This window comes from Mustelus asterias, unplaced genomic scaffold, assembly GCF_964213995.1.
Source record: "Mustelus asterias unplaced genomic scaffold, sMusAst1.hap1.1 HAP1_SCAFFOLD_1842, whole genome shotgun sequence".
NCBI classification, from domain to species: domain Eukaryota; kingdom Metazoa; phylum Chordata; class Chondrichthyes; order Carcharhiniformes; family Triakidae; genus Mustelus; species Mustelus asterias.
The window spans coordinates 50,101-56,277 of record NW_027591787.1 but is presented as its reverse complement, the minus strand read 5'-3'; the positions used below and the strand labels follow the sequence as shown (position 1 = coordinate 56,277).

The 6,177-nt window shown below is 45.8% G+C and overlaps 1 pseudogene; it reads right to left on the bottom strand.

Moving 5' to 3' along the window:
- Positions 1-5,432: 5,432 nt before the first annotated feature.
- On the bottom strand, positions 5,433-5,605 carry LOC144488756 (U2 spliceosomal RNA; annotated as a pseudogene).
- Positions 5,606-6,177: the final 572 nt, after the last annotated feature.

The following is a 6,177-nucleotide window of genomic DNA, read 5'->3' as shown; positions in this document are numbered from 1 at the left end:
CACACAGAGGGACCTGGGTGTACAAGTCCACAGATCCTTAAAGGTGGCAGCACAGGTGGAGAGGGTGGTGAAGAAGGCATATGGCATGCTTACCTTTATTGGACGGGGCATAGAATATAAAAGTTGGCATATGATGTTGCAGCTGTGTAGAACGTTGGTTAGGCCACATTTGGAATACTGCGTCCAGTTCTGGTCGCCACACTACCAGAAGGATGTGGAGGCTTTGGAGAGAGTACAGAGAAGGTTTACCAGGATGTTGCCTGGTATGGAGGGTCTTAGCTATGAGGCGAGATTAGGTAAACTGGGGTTGTTCTCCCTGGAAAGACGGAGGATGAGGGGCGACCTAATAGAGGTGTATAAAATTATGACGGGCATAGGTAGAGTGAACAGTGGGAAGCTTTTTCCCAGGTCAGAGGTGACGAACGCAAGGGGCCACGGGTTCAAGGTGAGGGGGGCAAGGTTCAACACAGATGTCAGGGGGACATATTTTACACAGAGGGTGGTGGGGACCTGGAATGCACTGCCAAGCAAGGTGATTGAGGCGGAAACGCTGGGATCGCTTAAGACTTATCTAGATAGCCACATGAACAGACTGGGAATAGAGGGATACAAACGAATGGTCTAGTGGGCACATGAGCGGCGCAGGCTTGGAGGGCCGAAGGGCCTGTTCCTGTGCTGTATTGTTCTTTGTTCTTTGTTCAGGAGGGCTTCCTGACACAGTATGTGGATAAGCCTACAAGAGGAGAGGCTGTACTTGATTTGGTATTAGGGAATGAACCTGGGCAGGTGTCAGATCTCTCAGTGGGAGAGCATTTTGGGGATAGTGATCATAACAGAATTCCCTAAAAGTGACGTCACAGGTGGATAGGGTCGTAAAGAGTGCCTTTGGTACATTGGCCTTTATAAATCGGAGTATCGAGTATAAAAGTTGGAGTGTTATGGTAAGGTTATATAAGGCATTGGTGAGGCCGAGTTTGGAGTATTGTGTACAGTTTTGGTCACCTAGTTACAGGAAGGATGTAAATAAGATTGAAAGAGTGCAGAGAAGGTTCACAAGGATGTTGCCGGGACTTGAGAAGCTGAGTTACAGAGAGAGATTGAATAGGTTGGGACTTTATTCCCTGGAGCGTAGAAGATTGAGGGGAGATTTGATAGAGGTGTATAAGATTTTGATGGGTATAGATAGAGTGAATGCAAGCAGGCTTTTTCCACTGAGGCTAGGGGAGAAAAAAACCAGAGGGCATGGGTTAAGGGTGAAAGGAGAAAAGTTTAAAGGGAATATTCTTCACGCAGAGAGTGGTGGGAGTGTGGAATGAGCTGCCGGATAAAGTGGTAAATGCGGGGTCACTTTTAACATTTAAGAAAAACTTGGACGGATTCATGGATGAGAGCGGTGTGGAGGGATATGGTCCAAGTGCAGGTCAGTGGGACTAGGCAAAAAATGGTTCGGCACAGCCAAGAAGGGCCAAAAGGCCTGTTTCTGAGCTGTAATTTTCTATGGTTCTATGGTTCTAACTTTATCTCCTTTACATTAGCACTGGAGAGAGATAGGATCAGTCAAGCTAGGAAAGTGTTTATTTGGAGTAAGGGCAATTATGAGGCTATTAGGCAGGAAATTAGAGGCATAAATTGGAAGGAGGTTTTTTCAGGGAAATGTACAGAAGAATTGTGGCAAATTTTCAAGGAAAGTTTGTCTGGAGCTCTACACAGCAACGTTCCAATGAGACAGGGGAGTTATGATAGGTCACAGGAACCATGGTGCACGAAAGCTGTAACGAATTTAGTCCAGAAGAAAAGAAAAGCCTACTAAAGGTTCAGGGAGCTAGGTAATGTCAGAAATCTAGAAGAGTATACGACTAGTAAGAAGGTGGAGGCAGGCACACTGGCATCGTTTAAGACTTACCTGGATAGTCACATGAGCAGCCTGGGAATGGAGGGATACGAACGATTGGTCTAGTTGGACCAATGAGCGGCACAGGCTTGGAGGGCCGAAGGGCCTGTTTCCTGTGCTGTACTGTACTGTTCTTTGTTCTTAAGAGGGAAATTAGAAGAGCAAGAAGGGGTCATGAGAAGGCCTTGGCAGACAGGATAAAGGAAAACCCCAAGGCATTCTACAAGTATGTTAAGAGCAAGAGGATAAGATGTGAAGGAGTAGGACCTATCAAATGTGGCAAAGTCTGCATAGAACTGGTAGAAATGGCAGAGGTACTCAATAAATACTTTGCTTCAGTATTCTCAGTGGAAAAGGATCTTGGTAGTTGCAGTGCAGACTTGCAGTGGACTGAGAAGATTGAGCATGTGGACATTAGGAAAGAGGATGTGTTGAAGCTTTTGAAAAGCATCAAGTTAGATAAATCGCCGGGACCAGATGGGATGTACCCCAGGTTACTGTGGGAGGCGAGGGAAGAGATTGCTGAGCCTCTGGCGATGACCTTTGCGTCATCAATGGAGACGGAAGAGGTTCCGGAGGATTGGAGGATTGCGGATGTGGTTCCATTATTCAAGAAAGGGAGAAGAGATAGCCCGGGAAATTATAGACCAGTGAGTCTAACCTCAGTGGTTGGTAAGTTGATGGAGAAGATCCTGAGAGGCAGGATTTATGAACATCTGGAGAGGAATAGTATGATCAGAAATAGCCAAGATGGCTTTGTCTGAGGCAGATCATGCCTTACGAGCCTAATTGAATTTTTTGAAGATGTAACTAGACACATAGACGAGGGAAGAGCGGTAGATGTAGTTTATATGGATTTCAGCAAGGCGTTTGATAAGGTGCCCCATGCAGGCTCATTGAGAAAGTGAGGGGCATGGGATACAAGGGGACATTGCTTTGTGGATTCAGAACTGGCTTGCCCACAGAAGGCAAAGAGTGGTTGTAGATGGGTCTTTTTCAGAGTGGAGGTCGGTCACCAGTGGGGTGCCCCAGGGATCTGTTCTGGGACCCTTGCTCTTTGTGATTTTTATAAATGACCTGGATGAGGAAGTGGAAGGATGGGTTGGCAAGTTTGCTGATGACACAAAGGTTGGTGGTGTTGTGGATAGTGTAGAGGGATATCAGCAGTTGCAACGAGTCATAGATAAGATGCAAGACTGGGTGGAGAAGTGGCAGATGGACTTCAACCCAGATAAGTGTGTGGTGGTTCATTTTGGCAGGTCGAATAGGATGAAAGAATATAATATAAAGGGTAAGACACTTGGCAGTGTGGAAGATCAGAAGGATCTTGGGGTCCGGGTTCATAGGACGCTCAAAGCAGCGTCCAGGTGGAGGCTGTGGTTAAGAAGGCGTATGGAATACTGGCCTTCATCAATAGAGGAATTGAGTTTAGAAATCGGGAGATAATGCTGCAGCTGTATAGGACCCTGGTCAGACCTCACCTGGAGTACTGTGCCCAGTTCTGGTCACCTCATTACAGAAAGGATGTGGAAGCCATAGAAAGGGTGCAGAGGAGATTTACAAGGATGTTGCCTGGATTAGGTGGCATGCCTTATGAGGATAGGTTGCGAGAGCTAGGTCTTTTCTCCTTGGAGAGGCGAAGGATGAGAGGTGACCTGATAGAGGTGTATAAGATGTTGAGGGGTATTGATAGAGTGGATTCTCAGAGGCTTTTACGCAGGGCTGAAATGGTTGTCACAAGAGGTCACAGGTTTAGGGTGCTGGGGAATAGGTACAGAGGAGACGTTAGGGGTAAGTTTTTCACTCAGAGGGTGGTGGGTGTGTGGAATCGGCTGCTGGTAGTGGTGGTGGAGGCGGATTCGATAGGGTCTTTTAAGAGACTTTTGGATAAGTTCATGGAAGTTAGTAAGATAGAGGGTTATAGGTAAGCCTAGTAGGTAGGGACATGTTCGGTGCAACTTGTGGGCCGAAGGGCCTGTTTGTGCTGCAGCTTTTCTATGGTCTAAAGCAGAGAATCGGGATGAATGGGTCTTTTACTGGTTGGCAAGATGTAACGAGTGGGGTGCCACAGGGTTCAGTCCTCGGGCCCCAACTATTTACAATCCATATTAATGACTTGGATGCAGGGATAGAAGGTACTATAGCCAGATTGCAGGTGCCACTAAAATAGGTGGGATAATAAGTTGCAATGAGGAAATAAGACATTTACAAATGGATATGGATAGGTTAAGTCAATGGGGCAAAATGTAGCAGATAGAGTTTAACGTGGATAAGTGTGAGCTTATCCATTTTGGTCAGAAAAAAGGAAAAGCAACTTATTACCTAAATGGGGAGAGACTTCGGGGTGGTCCGGTGCAGAGGGATCTGGGTGTCCTCGTGCATGAGTCGCAGAAAACTGGCATGCAGGTACAGCAGGGGAGGCGACGGTCCAGTGGTATTATTACTAATCCAGAAACTCAGCTAATGTTCTGGGGACCCGGGTTCGAATCCCACCACAGCAGATGGTTGAATTTGAATTCAATGAAAAACAAATCTGGAATTAAGAATCTACTGATGGCCATGAAACCATTGTCGATTGTTGGAAAAACCCATCTGGTTCACTAATGTCCTTTAGGGAAGGAAATCTGCCATCCTTACCCGGTCTGGCCTACATGTGACTCCGGAGCCACAGCAATGTGGTTGGGTGACTCTCAACGGTCCTTCCAGGGCAACTAGGGATGGGCAATAAATGCTGGCCAGCCAGTGACGCCCATGTCCCGCGAATGAATTTTTAAAAAGGCAATAAGGGAGGCAAATAGAATTTTGGCATTTATAGCTAAAAGAGTTTAAAAGTAAGGAAGTGTTGCTGCAACTACACAAGGTATTGGTGAGACCGCACCCGGAGTACTGTGTGCAGATTTGGTCCCATTATTTGAGGAGAGATGTAGTGGTATTAAGACAGTTCAGAGGAGATTCACTGGATTGATTCCAGAGATGAGAGGTTTGTCTTATGAAGAGAGACTGGGCAGTTTAGGCCTGTACTTTCTGAGTTTAGAAGAATGAGGGGTGATCTAATTGCGGTGTAGAAGATGATAAAAGGTATTGATAAAGTAGACGCAGAGTGGATGTTTCCTCTTGTGGGGCAATCTAGAACAAGAGGTCAGAGTTTTAGGAGAGGGGGTAGCAGATTTAAAACAGAGATGTGGAGAAATTATTTCTTTTAAAGGGTGGTGAATCCGTGGAATTCGCTACCCCAGAGTGAGGTGGCTGTCGGGATGTTGAGTAAATTTAAGGAGGAGACAGACAGATTTTTAATCAGTAATTGGTTGAAGGGTTATGGAGAACAGGCAGGGAGGTGGAGTTGAGGCTGAGATGAGATCAGTATGATCGTACGGAATATGTGACACAGCCTTTCGATGGTGGAATCGCTACACAATCTTTTATACTTTTCCAATTCAATCAAATCAAGTCCAATTCAGAGTCTCAACAAGTTGAGACATTTCCGATCCAAGCTGACAAGACAGGGCCTTCACACCTGTCTTGGGCCTGATCTACATGAGCCCAGCTGATTGGAGTAGGTGCAGACTCACCTCCTCCAAGGCTTGATCTCATTTGCATCTTAGCCAAAAGGCCAAGATGCCGCTTCAAATGAAGCTTAAATGTAACCCAATGACCTCAACCAAGCGCAGCCGGTCCATACTACACTTGATCTTAGCCAAAAGGCCGAGAAGCGAAACACAGTCCCATCATCACAATTCAGACAAATTAATTGGTTAATAAACTTAAAGGAGACCTGTGACTGAATTGGACTTCTCTCTTGATGAGGCTGTCCTTGTTATTAACGATTGATAACAGCTCCTTGGAGCTGATTTCTGTGAAAACTCTAAACAGTGAACAGGTTGAGATTTTTCGGTAAGGTGACATAAGGATACAAGTGCCTGCTTTTTGATTGGAGCACAGTCCTTCAAGCTGTTAAAATGTAATGAGCAGAAAATTGCAGCAAGGTGAACGAACTGTGTAGTTTTACAATCAGTCTCTCCCCACCTTCCTGTGTACTGCACTGTCATTGTCCTGGAATCCCAATGTGTGTCCCACTATCCCCGTGAGAATACCAGGAGGGCCAGGCTGCCCCTGTTCATGGGATTATTTCAGAGAGATATGATCGGTGTCCATTCACCTTTGTGAGGTATTGGAATTGAATGTTGTAGTTTTAGACTCAGTTACCACTAGATGGTGCAGTTGTTATTCACTCGAGATTCTCCATACTGGAGAATATCTCCCATTTCGAACAATAGATTTGCTGTCAC